Source organism: Anomalospiza imberbis, chromosome 7 (assembly GCF_031753505.1).
Source record: "Anomalospiza imberbis isolate Cuckoo-Finch-1a 21T00152 chromosome 7, ASM3175350v1, whole genome shotgun sequence".
NCBI lineage: Eukaryota > Metazoa > Chordata > Aves > Passeriformes > Viduidae > Anomalospiza > Anomalospiza imberbis.
Genome location: NC_089687.1, coordinates 7044928 through 7071332, shown reverse-complemented (window position 1 = coordinate 7071332; position 26405 = coordinate 7044928). Strand labels below are relative to the sequence as shown.

Below are 26405 nucleotides of genomic sequence, written 5' to 3'. Positions count from 1 at the left end.
CCTGGCCTGCAGTTTGTAATGCAGAGGTTTAAGAGTTGACAGCAGTAGGGAGAGCTACCAACAGCTGCTCAGAAAAAAAGAATGAGAAGACATTAAGAGGAGAACCACAAGAAATCCCACTGTAAAATGCAGCATTTAGGATGAATGTAGTGACATTAACAGGTCAGATTTAAAAACAGAGAGACATTCCAAGTGGTGCTGACTGAACGTGTGGTATCTGAAAAACCCAGAGCTCTGCAATCCATGAAAGCTCCTGTGAAATTGTAACTGCTTGAGAGTTCACTTATCATCAGCGTGCCATGGAGGATGAAGGAGCAAAAGAAAAGGGATTATTCTCTAGCTGAAGTACAATGAGAACTGTTTTCTGCATTTAAAAGGTGAATCGTTCTTGAAGTGAAGTTATGACAATACTTGCCACCTACAAAGAAAAGCAGCATTTCAAGTGCATTGTATGAAAAGGAGAAGGATTAATGCCACAGAGAGAGACCATTATACCATAGAGAGCTGCATATTTTAATAATTTGACTCCATCCAACTCTGGAAGTTTCCATAGTTAACTGGCTTATATTCCTAAGTGTACTGAATGTACTAAGTCCCTTAGTGTACTGAGTTCTTAAGGGAACTTACAGGACAAAATACTTTAAAAACTCCTGAAAACATGCAGAAACATGTAGAAACATTTTATCATCTGCCAAAGCAGATGATAAAATATGAGAAGCCAAATAATTTGTTATATTTCAACCACTTTATGAAACTTCACTGAGAGAGGGCCAAACAGCTCTCCAGACTCTGTTTGCATTATTACAGTAACCCAGCGAACCACACTCACTTAATGTATTTCATCCTCAAATATATTCATGATATACAGAAATGCTCTTGCTTTCCTCCTTTTGAAGGCACAATGCCTATGACCAGCCTGTGACAGGACCCCAGTTCCTCCATGCCTTCCTCAATGTATAATTGTCCCACGTAGAGACACTTGTGGCCACAACCCAGATCAGAGCTAACTCAGGTTAACAGCTGAAAAGCACAAAGCACCACCTTAGATCTCTGAAAGCCAAAGGAAACAGTGGTGGGGCTTAAATCCAGAATTCTTTCACCCTCATCCTAGCAGAAAAAGAAGATTAGAGAGCTGCATACCTTTGTCTCATCTGTAGCCTACCAAAACAAATGACAAAATTCCACCTGAGTTCAAAAGGTGGCACGGACAGAAGAGCTGTAGAGCTATCTGTGACCTCAACTTTAAATGAAGAGAAAATCCTTTATCATTATAAGCAAACAAGATACATCATATATGAATCCTTAGTCATGCATCATTGAAAACTTCACAGCTTTGCCTACATGACTTTACATGTTTGTTAAAAAAAACACAGACTCTTCCTGATAGAAGGGCTAGGGTGTAAACATCAGGGGAGTATCAATAAGAGCAGTGTGATGGGTGAAGAGGAGTTTTAGGCAGGAAGGCAAATGACAGCAGCCAGCTCCTGTCCTTCTGCCTCTGCTGAGGGGCAAGCAGCAAATCTGGGGAGAGAAAGGTCAGCACACTATTCATGCTGTCACTCTGGGAATCCCCTGCATTGTCAGGGACTGCCTGGTGACAGCCATGAAGCCCTGATGTGTCCTTGACTCTTACAGGACACTGAAGACAATTGGCCATTATTTAGCTTCAATATCTATCTTCACCATTATTTAAATGTGAGACACTGGCAAATGTTTCCAAAGAAACAGTACTGGTGTGATTTTCTAAAGAGGGGGACAGATTTATTTTCAAGCCTTATCTGAGATTCAAATCACAGCAACAATAAGCCTCAGAAAAGCTGTACATGAAACTAATTTTCTGGTAGCAGTTCTGCAAGGTAACCCTTGGCTTGACAAAACTTAAGCATAAGACACATTTACTATTAAGACAGTTAATAGCCCTAAGCACAAGGAAAAGGAAAAACATTTCTTTGAGTTTCAGAAACTATTAAGAATAGAAGAGAGAGAGAAATGTGGGTGCTATCAAAGGAAAGATAATCAATCCTTCAAATGCAGAATTATCAAGCAGTAAAGAATACTTCCACCATGCCTAATGGCAATTCTTTGCTGCCTTCCTTCCCTAAATGCTCTTGGCATTCAGCTGGACTAGAGGGAAAAGAGCCACATTACAGTCATACACACAAGCAAAAATGAACTGTGGCAAAGGAGACACCCCACAGTGAATGAAAAGCTGGTGTGCTCTTATGCAAATTCTGTGCATCAGCGAACCAGATTCCAGTCTAACAGAACAACCTTCAGGAGACATAGAAGGCAATTAGTGTAACTGATACCTGGTTGAAAATGAAGGATGTGAGGGGGATGAGAACACAGGCATGTAGGATTTATTAAAACATCAGCCCAGCAGAGTCCTAGTGAAACATATGAGAAATGACAATAATTATGTTTCTGAAGAGGACTCTAGGAACAATATGTCACCTAGCCTGAATGCCAGAAACCAGGAAGTGGAAGTATTAAAATGAAGCTTATTGTTACCTTTGAAAACTAGGTGTGAACACTGGTCACTCAATTATTTTTCTTTAATCCAGAGGCTGCCCATGTGAAACACTCTGAAGGCCAGTAATTGGATGATCAGGCTCACCCTGGTCCTAACTGAAATAGGCAGGCAGAAGGAAAGCAGAGAATAAATTGCAGCCTTTGCTCTCACAAAATGGGATTACCTCTGTACATTTTACATCATTTTCTGCCTCTCCATCTGCCTTCTATCCATTTCAAGATTTCCAAATCTGCACAGACAAGTGTAGGATAACAGCAGAGTTAAGCTCCACTGACCTGTAATACTTCCCTAAGCATGACCCAAGAGGTGTCACAGGACATGCACCACTCCCTCCATGCTGTAGTGTATGGGTAAGGGATTTATATTTATTAAAATACATTTCTTTCTCTGACCTTCTTTTGAAATCTGGTTCTGCATCCCTTGCTCTCTTTCTTCAGGGAATTGCATCCAATTCAGCCCTACATACACATAGGGTGTACCTTCATGAAGACTTTGTACAAAATCTCTGAAACTCACAGCATGGCTGACAGGTCCCTGGCAAGATTACACTCCACTGCACCACTCCTGCTGCACTGCACTGCTTATCCATGCTGACATATCCCCAGTGGAAACAGGGCTTAACAATTCCATGATCAGTTATGAATGTGTCTTATGCTTCTGAATAGCAAAGTTGAGGTCTGGTAAATGAAAGAATTTATACAAAATATCTCTTATTCTTTTTTGGATGGTGGTGACCTGATTACAAGGCCTTGATGCTGTGCAGTAGTAGAATAGGTGAGGAAGACATTCACTTTCCCTGTACATTGAGACCTCATCTTCTTGAGAGCAATTGCAAGGGCTTGGGAGATGTTAGAAACCAACCCCCTCCCTTGCAGCAAGCAGCACTCTGAGAAATGCTTCCATGTCATCAGTCTGCTGGGAGTTCAAATGTCATCTGTCTGTGACTCCTTTGAAGGAACAGCATCTCTGAGATTGGAACTGGAACACAGGGCATGATAGGGAATACCAGGAGCTGAGAGGACAGACACCCTTTGATGGATCAGTTCCCTAAAGATAAGCTGCAAGCATTGTTGGTCTGTTATCTGCTACACACACTCCTCTGATAAGGTATTTCCAGCACTATTACATTCTTCTAAGTAGGCCTCAGTGCTAAATATGGAAAAAATTCTTCAAAAAATAACAATTAGTTTGTGTTCAAGGTTAAATCCATACTATCAGCAAAATTAGCAGGCTATAAAGTCATATTATTCAGCCTGAAGATAAATTTTGAAGCTTATTGTGGTATTCATGTCCCTGGGCTTCTTACCACAACTTCTCAAATTTTCCCCTCAAAATACCATGACTTTCCTGTTGCCTCATTTTACTTGGAAAGGGGAAAGATATTTTAAATATTAGTTTGGATTCAGAATTGATGGAATCATATGCTTTGCAAATCACTGCAGTCAGAGAAGGCAGTGATCTGTTCATGAAGAGGAGAATAAGACCAAACCTGGCTGATACAAAAATCTCCAGACCATTCCTTGCCACGGGCATGGCCTCAGAGTTCAAGTTTTCAGGGCAGAAGACACCAAAGGCTGTGGGATAACGCAATCAACTACAAACAGGTCTGGACAACATAAGTGACTGGAGGGCAAAAGTAAACAGGGGTGGAGCAAAAACCATCCAAATTATGCATCCTGCGTGGATGCACATTCACCTGCAGGGGAGGCAGTCTGCTGCCCTGGAGATGTGTCATCCTCAAGTGAACAATATTTATTTTGATGCATAAAGACAAATGTCATTTTCAGTTGCTGCAAGCTTGTTTACCTTTTAACCAAGCAGATTCACATGTCAAGCTGTGACAACTTGAAAAGTAATATAAAAGAACTATAGGAAATTGATCTATTTTAAAAAGGTATCAGTTTGTCACTCTCATCTTGTGGAAAATGTAGAGCACCCTGTTGAAATTATTTAAAATATTTAAAACACCTACTGCTATTCTAGGACTTTTCACTGAGGATTAAGTTATTTACAGAAGTTGGGAAAGACACAGGGAAGTCCATGACTGTTCATTCTTATTACTTTTATCAGTTTAAGTTTCTATTAAGTTAGCAGTTAGGTTGAGGAAGACTGATGGATGCTTGGCAAAGGATAGCAAGGGCCTCTACAAAACTGAAAGTTTTGTTTATGCACATTTCTAGTAATCTCTTCCTCATAAGTACTCCCAGCTTGCAACAAAACAATACCTGAAAGTTCATTTCATTGTTTTCTATAAATATCAGAAGTTATGACATTCTCATTAGCTTAATTAAGGTAAGACAACCTGAAAAGAGCAGGTGGTTTTTAATTGACCTGTCTTGGAACAGCACAGAATAGTAATGCACAGTGTTACCAGTGACACTGGTAAAATACTAATTTTTGTGAAGTAAGATTCTGATCCAGGACACCAGCCATACCAGCAGATCATCAGTGCTGGACCACCAGCACTGGAAAATTTCTATATGAACACAGAATTCTAATATTTTTCTCTGGTTGAAGAAAATTCCAGATCGTACTTTAATCACTCAGGTTTTCACCACTACTTAGCAATTATTATAACAATGCCTATATTAATAAACTTGTTTTGAATATTAATTTAATAACAGCAATTGGCACTTTATACAGTATTAGAGGATTCAGCATCTAAACCTTCCCAGAAGGCAGGGATATAGTAAATGACATCTTCTCATTATGCTTTTAGGTACTGTATAGGTGGAACGTAATTAAAGGAAGACTTAATTAAAGCTTTTCTTCTCCAGAGACAGACAGGTAAAACATAACTTAGTGCATTCTCAAGCACAAAAGAGTCTAAAATTGTCTTCACTGTTATACAATTGTAGATTCTCAGTACAGCAAATGAGAAATACAGTGACAGTTGGGAATTAGTGTTGTTTCTACCTCTTCCCATTTCAATCTGAACTAATTTCTAATCCCTTGAAACAAAGCAGTCAGGGTCTATTCTGCTTAGTGTAGAAAACTTTTAGCTTACTGCTAAAAGATTGTATAGGTGATTCTGCTTGTGCTAAACTGAACTGCTTTCAGTGGTGCACCACAAAAATCCACCTGGGTGGAACCAGCCACTTCAAAGTGTGTCCTTGGGCAAGTTACATAACTTTCTTGGTTAACAGCTGGTTTTCTTTGTGGCAGTACTCACCACTTACTATCTGTAGGTGTAGAAAACAGTACATCCAAGAAGCCACCACACTAATGAGCCGTGTATAAATTCAGTGGTGGTTGCTTTATGTCTGGTGTGAGATCTCTGAGATGATGGCCGGCCTCAGTGCCCTGTGTGATGCATGGGGAGAGACTGAAGAGAAAAAAGAAAAAGAAAACAAACAAATCAGCTGCACGTGCTGAAGTCAGGACTCTACTTGAAGCCACACGCTGGACTTCCGACCCTCTTGAACCTGAAGCACTGATTCAGGGCTCTCTAGAACTCTTTCTGCCTACTTCTATTCTAACTTGGGCCTCCATCACTTAAGGATGTTGGGCAATAAAATACTCTGAAAGCCTTACACAGAAAGCCCCCACAGAAAGCCACTTCCTCCTTTGTGTCTTGCAAAGAGCAGCTAAAGTGTGCTAAGGAAAGGTGCCACCCATCAATATTTTCCACACTAGCACAGAGCCAGCAGCAAACACCCACCCCAGCAGCGGGGGTCCTACCACAGAGGACTGTGGGTCACCCCCAGAGTCAGCTGGGGTGAACTGGATGTCTCTGCTGTCCAGCCCCTCCACTGCAGGTGGGCAAGGGAAGGGCAGTCTGCCTGCTCAGAGCCCTCAGAGCTGTTATAAAATTATTCCCTTGGGCTAAAGAAGGGCCTAAAACAAGGCAAAAAAACTCCTTTGGAAAGCTAGTTGGTCTGTGGTAAAACGTGAACTAAAATAGTGGAGTAACAGGTGGCCTAGGCTGGGCTGACAAGCTCTGAATAGCCGTACCAGGTGTTGCACAAGTGCCAGTGACTGGATCTCCATGCAGAGGATTTGTGCCCTCAGCAGCCACTATGAAGTAGTTGGTTTGGGTTCCAGGATGATGAAAAAGGGAAACCCAGTTTATAAAGGCAGAGCTGGGCCAGGAATCACAGCCATGAGGTGGAAAGGAGTGAAGGGGCATCTGCCAGTCAGCACAGAATTACTGTCATTGTCTCTTCTTTTAGTTCCTTGCTCTGCAGAATGGGATAACTTTCTCCTCAAATGACAGTGGTAGAAAGAGGCAAGGAACTTAGCTATGAAATCCTCTGCTGGAAGTACTTACAGAAGCTGAACATTGTATTATTACTTGAGAAACATAATTCTTTTAAAAATCTATTCCAGATGCACTGCTGTACTAATTTTTTTCTGAGCATAGGTGATTTTTAGCAGAATTTTCTTTGTTTATAGGGACATGGGAAAGAGACTGGGACAAAGACTTGCAGCACGACTAGTAAACAGATCCAAATTTTCTTAGGTCACAAAAGTAATGCAGGTCACAGAGCTCTGTAAGATCTTCCAACTGCTTCACTTTTCCTCCAAAAACCACTGAATCTCTCTGGGCACAGCAGAGAATGACATGGCCACTTCACCCCCACTAAATAATTGTGGTTGAATTCTGAACAAACAGACCTCTGTAGGATAGTGCTATTTACAATTACTCTTATTAGTGAACATGAGCATATATAAACACTCCAATGAGAACAAGAGCATTTTGGTCAATGAACCAGCAAATAACAGGGAAAAAAAAGCAAAATCCCTGCTGAAAAAAGGATGAGAATAAAACAGCCAGTCTGGAAAGAAGCAGTAAGCTTGGCATTTCAATTTATCTGACCTGAAATTCATATTTAAGGTATTTTTTCCTACTTCACGTTACTCCTCCATTTTCTGAGGCTCTTAGGTGCTATAGTGTGGGCAGCTGAATTTGCTCTTCTGTTTGTATTTCCAGGATAACAATAAGCATTCACCAGATCAAATCTGATTTGTGCCAGAAGAGCTTTTGGCCTGTGCCTCCTTGACCACACAGCCCACAGATGGGTTTTATCTAAGTTCAAAATAATATAATGGATTACTTAAAGCATCTCCTGATGACAAAGCACTTTTAAGCATATTCATGGTGCAGGACTGAGAAAGGACAGCTGGACGTCTGCAGGAACAAATGTGGTGTTTGTTTATAGCCAGAGTTTGCAGAGCCCCAGCAGTGATGCTCTGAGTCAATGCATCCTCCAGCTCCCCAGGTCAGCACCATGTGTGCTGAGGTCATGTTAACCCTTCTGCACTTGCAGCAGAGTGTTCCTGTAAATGATTGCTTACATCAGCTTTCCACCCCAGAAACCCTGCATGAGGGTCTCGTGTTGATAACACACTGACAGTGAATCAGGCCCTGAGAATTTGACAGTAGACCAGCAATTAACTTTTAAACATGCTGCCCAGCTGTGGAATTACTGAATCTAAATAAACTGCATGTCTAAAACAATTTTCTTCCTTGCATGACAAACTTAGGTTGCTTTTAATCTGATCCCTAAATAGACCTCTCCCATTTGCATTTAGCCAAATATTTTGCTGTAAAACTTTAACAAGGGGAATGATGATTCACCTGAATTATAGCTATAAATCTGCAGTAACTGTTTGCAAGGATGCTTGGATGCTCAACACACCCATGGGATGGCTTGCAAAATAATCCACAGGAATGTACATTAGAAAGACACAGCCATAAACACAGCAAGATGAAGGTTTGTCTGGGAACCAGTCAGTTAAAACAAATATTTTTGCTCTGAGCAATTAGAATCACAATTAAAACGTGTTCTCTTCACTATGAGGTACATGCATACAGTTGACATAAAATAAATTTTTAGCTCTTAGGTCAGTAAGAGCGTTCTTAAAAACTGCAAGCACAAGGGGCAGATAAAGAGCCCGAGCCCAGGTCGGCCTCGTACCACACATGAAGATTGATTGAGGCAGAGCAATTGCAATAACAAGCATTTCAATCATGCCCTAGGCCTCGCTAGAAAAGCACTTTTAAAGGCAACAATAGAGACACTACCGCTGATCCAGGAAAGCTCCAGTGTGTATCATCTGGATCTCCCAGATGCTAGGCTGTGCACTCATGATGGATTGACTTGTCTATACCACGGGAGCACGTGGGGAGCATTTCATTGTTCTCTTCTTCTGCCACTATTCTTTGGACTCGGCCCCCACAGTAATTGGGCACGGGGCTGCACAGGGCCTCACATGGCTTCTTTCCTGAGCTAAAATCACCATGTTCTGGTTATTACTTTTCTTCCAAAGAAAAATTGTACAGGTTCTGCTTTTCATGACTCAGAAGGCAGCTGAAAATGAGGACGATAAGCCTTAACAACCCTAGCAGATAAAATGTATTTGAGATGCTATTTTTATTCTACTGTCATGTTGCAATTAAAAGGAAAGATTTGCCACCTCCTTCTTCCCAATTAAAAATCTCCAGATGGAAGTTGACTGGGCATGCTGTAGGGGAATAAGGAGTCACATTGATCCAAGAAGATAGCAATACTTTTTGTCTACAGCATGAAAGAAGTAGTCTGCAGGTGCACAATGGGAATTTACAGAAATTCAGCAACGTTTTTTATATAGAAGAGGCACACATTGGATGGAAAATATAATAGAAGGAGGATGCATTCATTTGGTCAATGAACAGAGAAACCCCAGCACTACAAATCACTGTACAACTGAGGCCACAGCTTTGCAGCACATTGAGGATTTTCAGATTGTCTAAGATGGTTCAATTCTGTGTTGTGGGAAGGATTCTCTGTCATCATTCCTATTTATTCTGTCTACACAAGAACAGAACAGTGCACATTTGTGGTACTTGTGTCATTTCATAGAAAAAAATACAGAAAAGCTGACCGAGTCATAGAATAGTAAACTTGACCTGGGAGAGGAGAGAGGAGAAAAAGCAATTTTTTATACAAAAGGATCTTGGAGCACTGGAGGAGTGCTGTAGCAAAAACCAGAGACCTGAGTGGTAACTAGAGCTTTGACAGATGAATGACAGGAACAGTGGGCTGCTCAGAGTTGCATGAAGAAGAGTTCTGCTCCTTCTGCTCCACACCTGTATTCATGTCTAGTGCAGAAAGAAGAGTCTCAGGGCTCAAGGTTGCTGCTAATTTAAAAATAGATCTGCTAACCTGTGGTTTAATAGTTATAAGCAAAGAGTGTACAATTTGTTAAGTTTCAGGCCAAGTTTTAGTCATATTTCCACAGCACAGCAAATCCACCTACCCCTCTGGCAAGAAAACGAGAGATCATAGAATCAAGAACAAACATGCACTGCTGGAGGATGCACATTACATTTTTTAGCTCAGACACTTAAAAGTTTTCACTATAAAGCAGTTAATGATGGGCCAAAACCCCAAAGGTTTTTATCCTCCTTTCCCAGCTGTCAGCTTCAGCTGCAGATAAAACAGGATCCTGATTTGAGCTTCATAGATAAAGCCAGTATGCAAAGTTGAGATCATTCCCACAAACACTGGTAAATTCCTCACACAAAAGACCATGGCGCTTTTCAGTGGTCCTTTTCTTTTCTTTTGTTTTAAAAACAGCAAAAGCACCAAATTTTTATATTTGTGCCTGGGAAATGTAGTGGTTTCCCTAAATCTGTGAGCTTGGCCCAAGAGACAAAGGCTTTAAAGTAATTGTGGCCAATTGAGAGAAGAGCAAGTGTTACAGCACACGTGTGATGGAAGGAAAGCAGCCCCAAGCACATGCAGGGCTGTCACCAATGATATTCCCAATTAAGTGGACTGGTATTGTTTCCTTCCATTGTCTCCATTATCCATTTGATTTCAATGGTTTTCAATAATTTCAGTGATTTTCAATGTTGCCACACAGTTCTGTAAACAAAATGCTTGTATTCATATTGACAAAGCCTGTGAAATCTGTGGAAATCATTATTTTTACTAAAAAGCAGAAAAGAAGAAAACTCCTGATTTCCTCAAATAATGGGATTTGCACCAAAATAAGGATGATAAATTTATGTGTCTCAACATAAGTTCAGATAGCTGATTTACTGATTAGGTCTGAGGGAGCATAGAGAATAAAACCACATCCCAGAGATTAGAACATGAGTTTTGGACAATGAAAAGTGCATCAGTCATCCATTCCTCTGAAATAAGTGTCATTCATCTTAACATGCATTCCTGTCCTCTTGCTTCATTTCAGTTGGAAAAGAATCTGGTAAAACTTGGTATATTTTTTATATAAACTAAGCAGTAAAACAATTATTTGCTCTGAGTATTGCTTAAGACTGAATATGCAGTATTTTTTTTTTAAAAACGTAGGTTAGGATGAAGACTATTTTTTTTTTCATTTTGCACATACCAGATCTGAAAAGGAAATATAACACACTTTTAGAATTCCAGGGTGTACTCTTTTAAATCTTCAACTACATTAATGCTAGTGTTCTTCATAGTTGAAAAAAAAATCAAAAAAAGACGTGTTATTAAGTGATTTAAATCACAGCAGAGCCTTTACAACTGACTCAACAACCAGCTGTGAAAAGAGCCAGATTCTAGATGAAATGGACTGTAACATATTTACAAAAGAAAGTAAGGAACATAACCTTCGACTTTCCCTTAGGCCTCATAAAAGAGGTTCAGATGTGATTTAAGAGACCTGAGGAAGGAAGGTACAGAGCACAGCAGACTTATTTGATGAAAAATGAAAGAAAAAAACCTAGCTAAACCCACCAAAATTTAGTTACTTGAAATATTATAAACTCAATTATTTGCAATTAATTATATATCTTTCAATCTCTCTTCTTCCAAGAGATGATTACAAACAGTGTAAAAATCTACTACTAAACTGATGTGATTCCATGTAAAGTATTCTTAAAGAAGAAAAAAAAATTAAAAATCAGAAGTACTCTTTGCAGTCAGTTTAGAGCAACAGCAACTAAACATGAGTCCTGCTCTATCCCTCTGGCAGTGAAGTTCAGACCTGCACCAAAACTCTAATTGTCCCTGCGAGAATGTTTCTCAGGACAGTGTGAAAAACTGAGGGGGAACTAGAGGGAAATTCAGAATTCACTTAAAGATAATTTAACTACTTCATGTCTCCATCACCATCTACTTCATTTCTCCACAAAATTTCACCAGACCAGTGTTAATCACGGCATCTTCCTTCCTTCTTCCAGTTTATCAGACGCCAGCATAAGCCTTCTGAAAAACCTGGTATCCCATAAGATATTTTCATATTTAGTGAAGAGGAAAAAAGAAGAAGCAAAAAAAAAAAAGAAACCCAGTCAGGTGCTCTATGAATCATGGTGTGGTTTGAAGTCTGAATTCCTTAATAATAATGTTTTTGCTGACACATAATGTTTTTATTTGCCTTCAGAAATGTCTGTGTTAATAATGAGTAATTCCACTTGTTCCACTTGGAAAATATTTACATTAAAGTATTTATTCTTATGTCACAGGCATAGACAGTGTCTTCTTTAAAGGGAAAGAGCAGCCAGGAAATGACTAATACTGAAGCCAATTTTAATATGCTGCCATGGGATATCCTACCAGAAATCTAATATGCACAAAAGGGCTATGACTCCAACTTCAGCCACCATCACTTGGGAGACACAAGGGTGGACTAGCCCTCAGGATTTGGACACCCCACTGCATTTAGTCAGTCAGACACAAACCTTTTAGGAGTTCCCAGCACAGTGATGGCTTTCAAAGCCAGTCCAGTGTAGCCTGCAAACACAATTTAGAGTCATGTATGACATTTACAGGATGAACTAATACCTCAGGCAGAGAACTATTTGTCATATTTCACTAGTACCACACCATTTTTCTGTCCCAATCCCAAATTCACTCTACACAGGCATTCTCATTTGGAGACAGAGGAAATGCAATGCACTGTAATGTGGGTGAAGGGATTAATGATCCTTTCTGGAAAGTCTGTCTGTGGAGAACAAATAAAGTAATTAAAAGCTATGCTGATTGATTTTAGATGCGAGGCAATAGGGACCACAATGACTCTGAACTCAGAGCTATGAAGATAGCAAAGCTCAGGAAAAAGCTGAACTGGGAATTAGCAGTTAAACAGTTAAGTTGGGAATCCAAACTCATGACTAATTTTTACACCCCATAGAAAAAAAATCAGACAGAGCAGGACAGTGAAAGAAAAACAGAACTCTTACAGAATGCAATTCCTACTAATTATTGTCTATAATAATATTTAATCACACTTCTTACTAGAGAGTTTGCATTCCACTAGAGAGTTTGTAAATTATATGGTAAGGTAAGATTAGAAAAATCTGTACTGATGCCTTTGTTTGCCAAAGCATCCAAGTTGCCTTTGCATCAGTTTAAAGATACTCAATTATAGGTAAGAAATATAACAGCATCTCTTTGTATTAGGTTTAAAAGTTAAAGGGTCTACAGTGGTTTCAGAGTTATCAATTGCAATTGAATATATCCTTCTGAAAACAAAGTTGTTGCCTCTGTTAAAAACCTTGCCCAGAAAACTTTCTCCACATGATGTTTGCTGTAAAAGGGCTGCCCAGTTCAGGCAGAAACAAGCTCTTCTGGGAAGCTGGGAAATCATAGTTAAATAGCATAAAGAGGGGACAAGGAGGGAACTTCCCAATGATGAAAACAGGGAGTGAGGACAGTGCAATGTGCTGCTGAGCACCAACAGTTTCCCAACGTTGTCAAAGTAGGCTGTAGGCAAACCCACCAGACTGAGGTGCTGAACCTGAGTCTGTCTATAATACTGATTTAAAACTGAGAACAGAGAAATAGAACTGAAAAGAACAGAGTAAAATATTACCCACGTTGTGTGTTTTTCTTCACAGCCATATCCAATGATGAACATCCCAGAAATTCTGCAGATGGCTCCCTTAAATTCCTAACAGAAGATAAATATCTGCTGGGACTGAAACAGAACCAAGCAGATAAATATTTCAGGTTGAAAATGCCCAAATGACTTTACATATCTTTAATACCTCTTTGGACTCTGATTGTGGGAGACAGCAGTGAAATTCAGTGTGAAGCAAAGCCACGTAACAGAGACACAATTAAGATATGCCTTAGTCTCTAAAAATTCTGGCTTCCAAACACAGCAGGTTCTCTGTTTGTTTTGCATGACTGAAGGAGAAAATCCAAACATGATACATCACTTTCCCTTTTGAACTTGCACTTTTAAACATTTGCAACAGCCTGTGCAGGAGGCAATCAGGGAACTAATGAGATCCCTACATATGGCCTTTGGATGTTGCGGGCATTGTGTGCCCCACAAGCCACGGTGCCTGCTGTACATCACTCCTTAATGACATCTGTCCCCTGGCAGGACACCCCAGCCGGCAGCACCCATGAGCTGCAGAGCCAGTTGTCACTGTTGTGGTGGGGACAAAAGGCTGACGTGGGCGCTATTCAGGCGGCTCCGTGACAGATTGTGCGGCACAGCATGGGCTCCTGGCGCTGTCCTCTGCTCCCAGTGTCCTCCTGAAGGCAGCGGGTCCTAGGCAGAGCGTTTTCCCAGCAGTTTTTATCATTTCTAAATTATGGATGGATAAACAGTGCAAAAAACTTGCATTTTGTCAGTGTTCCTGCCCACAAACCATCTGAACTTGTCCCAGTTGTTTTGCAGACACGGAACAGGGGCTGCCTGCTGTGCATGACCTGTACAATGGCCTGACAACTTGGCTGTTGGCAAGTTGTTTATTTGATCACGTACCCATGGTTACAAAGCACATTGTTACCTTGTGCTACTTTTATAAATGTTTCTAGGCCTGCTTTTTAAAAGCGGCCATCGTTTTTCAAAAGTGAGCAGCCCACAGGTGCTCTTAGGTGAACCAGAGCTAACCAAAGTTCAGCCCTCTTCCTCTAAATCTCTAACAGTTTGCTGAAGAGATGGATGAATTTATAAAGCTGGAAAGCATTGTTTCTGAGAAAGGTGACATGAGACAGATGTTAGTCATACTTCTTAATATTTTTTTCCCTGACACACAACTGTGAGACTGAATTTACCTTTGCCATGATATAATATGTAAATATGTAAATATGCATTGTTTCTCTGTCTTGAAAAAAAACTATTTATTTTTTCTAGGGAAAAATATACAAAGACATGCCTGAGCATTACCACAGGCACCTTTAATGAAGATTTAAAAGACATTTCAAAGGGAAACCCTGGCAAACCTTTCCTCCTCCCCAAAACAATCAGCTGCCAACAGCAAATATTTCTGCTGGCGAACACTTTTCTGCTCTATAAAATTCTTCTCTATTAGAAACCTTCTTCCCCAAAGGCCTGGTAAAAAGGGTTTAGAAAGCTCTATGAATATTGTCAAGTGGAGGCTGCACTTTGCCTTAGGGCCAGAAGGGACCATTAGATCATCTCATCAAACACCTGCATTAAAAAAGGGGGAAAAGAAAAAACCCAAGCCCACACCACAATAGAACAAAACAAGAAAATCCCCAGAATTTCACCCACTCACTTCTGTATACTGTCAGCAAAATGTGCTTAGTTAGCAAATATCTTCCACAAAGTCATTCCTTCACCCTTGATCATCAAGAAATGGAGACTCAATTCGGCAGGTTCAGCAGTTTCCATATTTTTATCTCTATGGAAAAACTACATTATATATCTCAAAAATTACTTCCCAGTAATGAGCTCCCCCTGTTCTGGTACCTGTGTTGGTAACTCTCAAATGCCTCCCTGTGCATGCAGATTCTACGTCTCATGGGGATGTACCTGGACATCAGGTGGATGTTATTGTGCAATACTGAACACATCAGCAATTTAGGAGCCAAGTTGTTATAAAGTTTGCAGTTTGCCCATCAGTAATTGCACTGTGCTGAACCTGTAAGGTGGACATACATTCTATGGGTATTGGCATATGTTCTGTGGGTATTGAGCCTAAGCCTGAAATTGGAGACAGGTTTTGATTGATGCTGAACTACATTGATTTACCCTCTTCTGTAAAGTCAAAGGACTCCAGCTGTTAGAGCTTCTTTCTGTGTTACTCCTGCTTATGCAGAAACCTTGTTCTTTTGATTTCACAAAAATAATTCTTAAAAACAAAACCAGAGAAAACTTATTGTATTATGTATTTGTTTAAAAGTTATAAAATCTTTTAAATTTCTCATGAATTCATATCTTACTACATTCATATTAAAAATCATTGGCATGGGCATGTAACTTCCAAAGAAAATTTATGTTAATATCTTATGTATTTAACATTATAGCACATTACTGAACAGTTTGCTAGAACTTCCCGTTTATAATTCTTTACACGTTCTTTGCCTACCCTTGTTTGCTGGAACCTTTCCCACTTGGGGAAAAAATCCAGATTGGAGTTTTGTTCTCTATTTATCAGCATATGATTATTTTGGCTCTGGGCCTGTATAGCTATGTTGGTTTCCCGCAGTATAAAGAAGAAAAGACATTTCTGCCTTTTTGAGAGAAATTGTAATGGTAATACAAAATGACATCCATTGTCCGCATAAGAAAAAAAAAAGATAAAAAATAATGAGGAGATAAAAGGAGAAGCAGAAGTTTAACCAGGAATAAATCCAACAAAAATGGAGGAATAAGGGCTTTTGAAATGGTATTGTGCCACAGACTGCAGAGTCAGCACAATTAAGGCTTGTGTTTGGGTGCACATGTGACGTGGCACTGAATCATTGTCCAGCCAGGGTCACTGGGAAGAACCTTTTGTGGGCTTGGCCTGCACAGGGTCAGATCTGACACCCAATAAACCGCTCTAATATGCAAGCTCTGTTTGTCTGCTGTGAACAGTTTTACCAAGAGAAGAGCTAAAGGATGATAACACCTGAAAAAATCTTCCCAAATTACACTCTTCCCTGAGTGACAGTCCCACTCACCAGTTTATGCTGTTTATCTAGAATATCTGTAAGGATTACAGAACAACCTCTGCCATAACTTTTGAATTTGCATCCTTGCTCATCCAAAGATAAGGAAGTACTTTGCAAACACTGGCTGTTAATAATTTGGGGAAATCCATTCATCCTCCAACACCACCCATCTAAGGCACATATGGGATATTGCTTTCTCCAACACTGATGCACGCAGACTTTCTTAAGAACAAATATAGATGAACTTTTATACCACACAGCCTTCTTATCTCTGCATAGCATCATCATAAGCTTTCTCCTGTGTCAAAAACTATGCTAACCATTTGCAATAGGCAGATGTTTTTTACTCTGGGAGGAAAAAAAAAAGAAAAAAAAAAAAGATTTACTGGTTTACTATAATTTATGGAAGAAACTTCATCATTATAGAAAAGCCTTCATCCTTCATAGCTAGAAAATAATAGCATTGTGCACTGCTTTCAGATGCCTCCACTGGGAGGCATCCCTCAAACACTAGATAACACTGGCAGGCATAAGATGAACTCCAGTCTCCTCCAGGAGTGGAAGAGGAATTGAAGCTCAGACACAAGGATTTATGAAGTTGCTTGAGGAAAGCAACTGCAATTAAAAGACATATGTTTAAAACAAATCTTGGAATTTGTGAAAATCTGCAGGGCTGAGGCACCTACCTAAGGCTAAATATGTGCTCAAATACTTTATTGATTTAGGACCACAGTTGGGAGGAAAGAGTTTCTCATGAGAGTCAGCTCAGGCTCCCAAATGTCTGTCAATGAGGATATTAGAAAGCAGACACACATTTGCCACTATTCATGCTCTGTTCTAAACAACCTGCGCTGACTTCAGGCTCACAGCAAATCTTGCTCAAAATCAGGTGCTCACTGGAGAAAGAAGTCTCTAGTATAAAATTAGGGACTCAACATTAGGACCACGGCTGTGAAACCCTACAGGAGGTTACTGCTTCCTTACAGTACTAAACAGACCATTTCTGCAGGTCCTATGTTAGAACTTCATACAGGCAGCTCAGCACTTTGCACACAGAATAATTCCCCACAAACAGCTACAAAATGAACCAGATCACATTAACCCATTTATATGCACAGCAGTTGAAATCACAAGGGGTATCAAAGCATTTAATAAACTACAGCCCATGATAAACAGACAGAATAGATGGTGAACTGTGTTGTAGGTTCCTGGACACTGCAGAAAATCTCCCACACCTCTTCCAGGAAGATAAAATAACAAGTAGGTGGTTAGAGTTAATTCCCTCTAGTACAGTATCAGCTACTTAGCAAAATTAATGAATAACTTAATGTTCATTTCATCCCTGTTGCAAACATACACACATGGATCATCAATATTAAACTGTTTCCAGTTGCAGAACAGCAATTTATTATCTGATACTGTATACAAGCAGAATAATCTCCTCTCCTTAGCTACATAACTTTCCCTCTGGCTAGAAGTTTGTGGTTTACATGAGGTTATATCTCTTCTGAGATGCAGATACATAGAAAAGATTTTGTTATTACTGGGGATACAAGGAATTATCACTTTTAAAGATCCTGACACAGGTGGGGAGAGTGGTCTGTTCTGAAGATCAAGTAATTTCAAAAAGCCCCTATCCATGAAGAGCTGTATTCAGCTAAAGAATTAAGATCATATTGTCTTCATTCTGTCTTAACTTGCTAATTTTCTTATATTGCCCTCTTAGAAATATTACAGTTCATGTGAAGTGATCAGAGCTCACTGAGCACAGATCAGCTGTGTATTAAAGATGAATTAAAGTTTTAATTTAATTAAAGGTTAATTAAAAACTGTGCATAAAGAACTCTCCACACCAAGTGCCTGTCATCTTGAGCATAGCTATTAAGTCATTTCTACAGCTTTACTTTCAAATCCTTATACATAGCATCAATGTCACAATTCCTCTCCAAGTCTTTTCCAAGTGCCAATCCAATGTCTCATTTTTACTGCTTTTCTCCATCTCCAGATTTGTCAGACACAATTTATTCCTTATGAATCAGAACTAGTAAGTTTTGTCAGCTGATATTTCTCCAGATGTTTTGTGATCTCACACCTTATTAACTCTCCAGGATATTGCCTGCCAGTAAGATTAGGCACATAAACCCGTAATTGTTTGTCTCTTGCCCTTCCCAATGGCTCCCATGCTAACAGGTCTCACTAGCAAGGTCAGCCAGAGAAGGCACATGGAGAGCTGTTCACACGCCACATGCAAGGGTATTTTTTCACTCATTCAGTGACAACAGTATTTTCAATTTTATATATTGAAATCATCTATCCACTGACACAAAGCCTGCTAATCCAGTGGTGAAATGGGAATGAAACAGTTATAAATAAAAAAGGAGAAAGGAAGAGAGGAAGATGTTTCCCATACCTATCATTTGAAATCTCATCATTGAAAGAAAATCTCTCTGTCTTGCAAATACTCTATTGTGTCTGGTGGATTTCAAGTTGCTACTAGTCTTCAGGTTATGCCCTGAAAGGAGCTGGAGCAGTAGAAAGAGCAAGATGTGACAGGAGAGCTGGCATAAATCCAGAAGATATGATTTTCACTGTGTTGATTTGAGACAGTTTTACTGTTGCGGATAACCTACTTGGGGTTGAAGTCTTAGGCATTCAAACTGTATTTATGCTAAGCTTTAATGCATATTTCTGTAAGGGTGGTGTTAGTACTGTCTTTACAGTTGCCTTAGACCAGGTAACAGAGAAAAAACAACAGTGCTAACTATACAGCAAGTGTCAATCCTTGTGTCCTTTGAGCTAAAAGATCTCAAGTACATTTAGAGACAGGATGAACATAGCAAAAATTCAGTATTAAAACACTTATAAAAAACACTGCTGGCACTAAACAGCTACACAGAATCTTCATCTTCTTCTGTTGCTATTCCAAATTCAAGCTTGCCTCAATGTCATTAAATAGTTCTCATTCAAAATCCAACAATTTGCATTGTTTTAGAGTACAAAACAACATGTCTGTGCTTGTGCAAAGGCTTCCCTCCTCTCCTCTTCTGAATGTTTGAAAACCAGGCACAGGTATCTCCCTACAGACTGATTAAACATCCTTGCTATGGCCACACAATTTCATCTGTTCATTCAGTATCCTACGAGGGAGGTTATTTAGTTTATCCTAAAGGATGTCATCAGTATTTTTGAAAACTATGTTAAATGGAACTTCGCACTGATCACCCTTCTGTACACAACAGCCCACTGAAATTCCTTCATTTCTTCCTCTCATATTCTTAGAGGGGCTGACTGTTCCTTGATGACACTCCACCACCTAACACTGGTAGCCTTTACCCCTCACATCCTCTTTAGCTGGTTTTAGCGGCACTAGCCAATCTCTCCATCATCCTTCCTCAATTCACATTCTTCCTCTCATTAACTACCTCATAAAAGGGCCTGCTGTTTAGATCCTCTTGGGAATTTGCTATCTGCAGCTTTCAGGCTTACCACTAAGCTCATCCCCCTCAATAGTCTCAAAATTAATTTAGAAATCCCAGGACTTTCTTTGATTGCCTCTCCTCTCCATAGATATTTCTGTCCCCAAGGTTTATTAACTGCTCTTTCATAGCAGCTGCATGATTCCATAAATCCTGTAGCCTGTATGCTTGTTTGCCTGTTGTGTTTTCAATTTTGATTTCCTCTAATGCTGCTATTTCAATCTTCCTTATCCTTACCAGAAATATAGATGGAGATGTCCCCTCTTTATTTATATAAGCACTAAAAAGCTCATGTAAACTCTCACACACAAAAATTTGCTGGCTTGTCTACTTGCTGGACTTCTGGTGAGCACAGTCTGTTGTGCTTTCAAAGCCCTGTCCCTCAGACAGATCCTAAATAAACATAACCTGTGACTACAGGCAGGAAAGAGGTGCCAAGGCTGATAGCAAAAAAAGCCTCCTGTAATAAACCCTGGAGAAGGATTCCACAGACATCCAACTGCTACAGGTTGATAGCACCACACAAAATAAAAAATATGCTCCACAGAAAGCCTTTGTGCAAAATCTCTTCTCTAATGCTCTGCTCCCTCTTTCCCACTGGTTAGAGGGACTGAAACATCTTTCTGCTCGTCCTGTTAAAATGTTTTCGTGAAGAATCATGATCCAAGGTGAGAACTTGGCATCAGGAAAGCCAAGTGGCCATTAACATCAAAAGGAAACCAAACTTTGCCCAAAGGTTCCTTTGCCCAAAGGAACAAGCACAGTCATCTTGTCAAGTTTCTGCATGCAGAGCTGGATTAAGAGTTCCGTAGATTAAGGCACTCTATCATCTCCTGAGTATTTACAATTTATTTCATCTAATACCAAGTATGAATTTTGTAACTAGCTATTGCATATTAGGCTCCTTCATTTTTGTGATTTATGTTGCTCGTCTCTTGGCATCCACCTCATAACATAAATCAAACCACGTATAAAAATCATTGCCAAAAAGAAATAAGATTTATGCACAACTCACAGTGGTCATGCAGCATCTCTAACTGCAGAAGATGTTCTCTAATCAATTTAAGATGCATCATCTTTCTTATCTCAGAGCTCTAAAAATATATGTTATATTGAAAACCTATTAACAGCACTCCTCAAAAGCTGCACTTTTAACACTAAGTCAGTTTCTGCAGCCAAAAAGCACAGAAATACCACTTTCATCCTAATTTTTAGTAAAGAATTATTACTAATGGAATTCAGTGTTCTTGAAGCACAAATGAAAGGTAAGACCTAATGATAAGTACTTTCATCATCCGTTATGTGATTCACAGTGTTTTTTTCTGGTGCTGTTGTTGTCTTTATGTGAATGTGATTACTTTTAGAATTACAGTTGTACATAAAGTCTGTAAAGACAAAGCAGGTTGTATCTACCAAAGAGGTAAATATGAAAAAATGTCAGTGCTGCTGCTCTCTAAAATTTTTCACTGAGGATTTGCACATGATAAAGGTTAAATTTACCTTTATTAAGATTTTTGATGTGTGGAAACATTATTTTTTCATAGGTTTCCAAAACAGGCAGTTAAATTTTCTCATTTTTGATAAACTTTTTCCTGTGCTTTTTTTTCCTTTAAAGTTTCCTTAAAAGTGTTCTAAATCCAACTAAAATTACAAGAAAAGTCCATTTAAAAAGCCAAAAAATTTACCATATTTTAAGTTATACTCTTATGATATTTGTGGAAACACACAAAAAAAAAGGCACATTTTTCATGCTCAAAAACTAGAATGAAGTCATAGATATACACAACAGTTTTCAGCAAAATCATCTTTCTTGCAAAAAAATATATACCCCCCACTAAAGAAACACAGTTTAAAATATTTTTTTCAGACCTGTCAGCATATACAGGGATGGAAACACACTGCAACCCTCCTCTAGGTACTTCAGTGCTATTAAAAATGTAATTCAAGAAGCATAAAAGCCCAAGGAAAATAAGCAAGAGAGGTGTCTCGTTTATCATAATCATTAATTAAAATAAAATAATTGCATTTATATAGATCTCTATCTGCTGGATGAAAGACAGATTCTTGACAAAATTTCCACCCAAATTATTAGGAGCCCTTTTCTAGGGCCAGTGAACAGCCTTTCACCCTGCATAACACTTTTTCAGTTTAGTAGACTTCAACTACATATAATTACAGATATCTTGGAGGATTTTTTGCACCACTTTCAGCTCACAAACCTTCTTCTATCCTAGATGGAATTGCCAGAGAGATCTACCCCTCCTTAGTGGTCTGCCTGGAGCCACACCCAAGGAGTGCAGCACTTTCTCTTTAGACAGAGACCAGGACAAAGCTGCCCCAACAGAATCCCAGAGTCCCCCATGGATGATAACTCCAGCTCCTGAGAGACCAGAGAGCACAAAACCCAGACTGCCTACATGGAAAAGCATCCCCAGTCCCTGAGCTCAGAGTTAAAATTCCTTCCCCTACTCCAGCTGACCTCTCCCTCACTCAGAGGGGTTTCACGGCATGGCTTCCATCTAACCCAGACACCTTAAAAGCCCAGCTGGCCACTTCAGCCCAAATATCCTCACAGTCTGGGTGTGGATCCCCACTTTTTTTTTTTTTTTTTGTGTGGCTCATTGAAGGCTTGCAGGGTACAAGATTGAATAGGGATCCCTCTCCAGCTGATTTCCAGCTCTCATTCCCAAGCAAATGTCTGGTGACTTTAAAAATAAGACACTCATGTTTTATGGCCCTGACCAGGCATTTGATTTTCACAAGGGAAATAATACAGAAATAATGATAAAATGTCCAATAATTCCTCCATAAGGAATCCAGAGAGAGAAGACATTGAAGAATTTCAGACCAAAGGCAGGACATGCAATTTAACAGCAGAACAGTTTTGTTTTGGAAGAGTGCATGTGAAATGTTACTGTTGACTGTTCTTTTTAACTGGGTTACTTCTACTGAGAATATAGGCTGGAATTGACGGTGACAAGTGAAACTCATTCTTTAAAGAGTGCTGTGGCTTTCTGTAGCTCAGTGTGGCATGTCCCTGAAAGCTGGGGTTACAATCTTGCCCTGCAATTGCAGAAAAAAACCTTGGTTTATTTATCATATCCCTTAATCACCATGTGAACTTCAGCAGTCTGCTGAGGCCCAAGAATTATCCCAGCTCTTGGAGAGCTGGCTAACAAATTACACAGTTGGAAATTACACAGTTTCTGTGTCTATTTGTACAGGAGCACATGTACAGCATCACATCCTCATGTCTTTCCTGTAAAGGAGAACAATAGGTAATCCTTACAGCTGGAGCATTATGGTCCTCCCCAATTTGAAAATCATACTGCTAAACTCCAGGGAAGTGAGCTCTCAGCTGTGAGATCTGGCTGTGCCTCGTGACATTTAAGTACAATGTGAGAAGAACAGTGTTTTCACCACATGAAAATCTTGGATATACTGACATCAATGCCAAAACCTGCCATTTAACTTCAGAAGGGTTAGAATTTTAGCTCGAATCTCACTGAGACACTGATTCAACACCAAGGTCAACCCTAAAAGGATCATGAATAACTAAAAGTAGTTGATTTACAGAATTGAAAACTAATACAATCAATGCCCTCCAGCTGAAATCAGAGTGAATCATACCAAAATATCTCATCCAGACAAGACAGAGAGGACAAGAAAGTCTCAGAAAAGTTTAGCAATGATCTTTGCAGCACTCTTTTTAATTCCTGTTACTTAGCATTTGTAAACCATATTTTAATTTATTCACACATAGCCAGGTCGAAACACAGTCCAATAACAGCTCTTTTCCAGTTCTCCATAGTGCTAGGAAAGGAGAACTGATAAAAGAAATACTGTAAATGGATTAACTTAGACAATGTGGGTATTCATTTCATCCCATGGTACATGTGCACCCAACTAAACAAACCCAAATAAAACTCAAAAACCTAAAGTGATCAGGGACAAGACTTATTTCAGGACACAGGGTACAGTGAGGTAATGCAGCATTAGAAGAAAGATTGCTCATCCTTTTCAGTCACCAAAATGTAATTCCTTCCATTCTCATCCACCTTAATAGAGGCCACAGAGCAGATGCAGATGACACTTCACAAATTCTCTCCCTTTTTGAACACTGAATGTTCTGAAAAACATTCAGTGTTCAAAACATTTTGTTTTTAATCTATTTATTTGCATCTTTATATAAGAAAATGGTGCTGAGGCACTCACATCCCGTTGTAGCTGGAGAGAACTGTGAGCACCTTTTGTGAGCCTTCTATCAAAAACTCCCTCTGATCTTTTGCATTTTTATAGCAATGCAAATTCTCTAGGAATATTCCAAATTGCTACTCACGCTTAATATCTTCATGCAATTCAGCACCAAATATACCTCCATTATGTATTCAGAGTCTGGAATTCATTACTAAATGCTATTTACCTCAGAAATAAAGACACTGGAAAGACCTATTACCTGGTGGGAGCTTTTCTGCAAGGTACTTATCTGTGTGCATGGAAGCAAGCAGACATTTCCAGTGTCCCTTATCTGCACCCTGACACTGCACAGCCTATTTAGACTTCTGCAGGGGGAGGGTGATGCCTCTGTGACAGGTTTCATGTGCATAGTCTAAGAGTAACCACTGCAGTGATGTCAGGATGACAGGTAGAAGAAGCTATTACTGACTCCTTTTGTCTTGGATTGCAGACACAGCACTCTTAGCAACAATCCTAACATTTCACATTTACAGTGGGGAATCAGTTTTTCATTAACATACCATACTTTTTTATTATAAATTACTTGTAAAAAGACTGCCAGGAATACCTTTTAAATGATATATATTCTTGCTGGCTTTTCAGGTCCATTTTATGATGTTTTGGTGCATTTCTGCCAGGCAGAGCTCTGTGCAGGGGATTTAGGAAGATAGGATAGACTGTAAATGGTCTAAAAACCCCCTGAGAAATATGGGACAACTTCATTGTGGACAAACTTCTATTCATCCATTGAGTGTAATACAGTGAGTGACAGCTTATACAGAACTTGGCAGGCTTCACAAACAGGGAAATAAAAGAAAACTTTTAGCCTGTCATGAGCTTTATGACAGGGCAGTAAAATCCTAATTGAGACACACTGAACCATACAAAGGAGTTTGTATAATACAATACAGGTTCAAATGAATAGACATAGTCATAAGAAGATGAAAGAAACTTTCTTTAATGATAGATCCTCTGTTTTTTTAGAGTATTAACTTTTACAATTTTTGCGTTTGCTGATTTTCTTAGCTATTCTTGTCATTTATATTATGCATAAGCAGATAAATTCTCATGTTTGCTGTCATTATTGTAATTATTTTGACAAGATTTAATTGCACTAATCATTTTTAATTCCCCTTTTTATAGGAATATATAACATGGCCTCAAAACTTGTATCATCTTGCCTTAAAAGTTGTGTTACCACAAACACCATGCTAAGTCTGCTGAATCCAACAGATGCTTAGTTCATTACCACGTAGGGAGTGTGGGAATAACTTTTACCATAGTTCTATTTCAATGCATCCTCACTACAGGATTTGGTATGGCAGGATGATTTTTATAGAAATTAAGTCAGCTGCAGCTATAGGCCTGGAGATATTAAAGCTGAAATTAATAGACTTCAGCATAGCTCAGATACTTTTGCAGACAAACCACCTGAAGTGGTCACATTGCAATTAGAGGATTCAAAAAGGAAATAAAAATAAATACCTAATGGCAGAGATTTATTTTATATCCTCTTTTACAACATCCTGACAAGGCATCTATGAGGACATGAATGATCGGTTGAACTTTAGTCTCTCTCAAAAAGTGCCACAGTCTTTGGTTTGCATGAAATAACGCTCACATAAAAGGCTGCATGACCTAAAGATACCTCACTGAGCCAACACCCTTTCTGAAGTCAGCAACAACTCAATCTCCGGTCCCAAACCCAGCTGAAGTTTTGTCAGTTGATATTCTGTCCTCAATGCTATCCCAATGGTAAATGGCAATTTACATCTGCCCTGTATCCATCCCTACTTCATCAGCCCATTTGATGTCCAGCTCTGCCCCCTACTCTTAATTCAAATGTTTTCTACATGTACTCTACACCATGATTTGTACTCTCAGCCCAGGTTTGTATCAACCACTCATCTGCAAAGGCGATAGGAAATTATTTCTGAAATGAATAATGGGGTCCTGGTTGAGAAAAGTTTGAATATGAGTCAGCAGTGCCCTGGCAGCCAGGAGGGCCACCTGTGTCCTGGGGTGCATCTGGGCCAGCATGGCCAGCTGGGTAAGGGAGGGGAGGGTCCCACTCTACTCTGCACTGGGGCAGCCTCACCCCTCCAGTGCTGGGGGCAGTTTTGGGTGCCAGAATATAATAAAAACCATTAAACTATTAAAGAGCACCCAAAGGAGGGCCAGGAGGATGGGGAAGGGCCTTGAGGGGAAGCTGTACAAGGAGCAGCTGAGGGCACTTGGTCTGTTTGGCCTGGAGAAGAGGAGACTGAGGGGAGACCTCATCTCAGTCTTCAAAATCCTCGTGAGGGGATGGGGAGGGGCAGGCACCGATCT

General features: G+C 39.6%; 1 protein-coding gene across 3 annotated transcripts in view; it reads right to left on the bottom strand.

Annotated features, from left to right (window-relative positions):
- The window catches only part of NCKAP5 (NCK associated protein 5), a 450570-nt gene that overhangs the window by 382673 nt on the left and 41492 nt on the right, over nucleotides 1–26405 (bottom strand). The gene's annotated exons all lie outside the window — the stretch shown is intronic.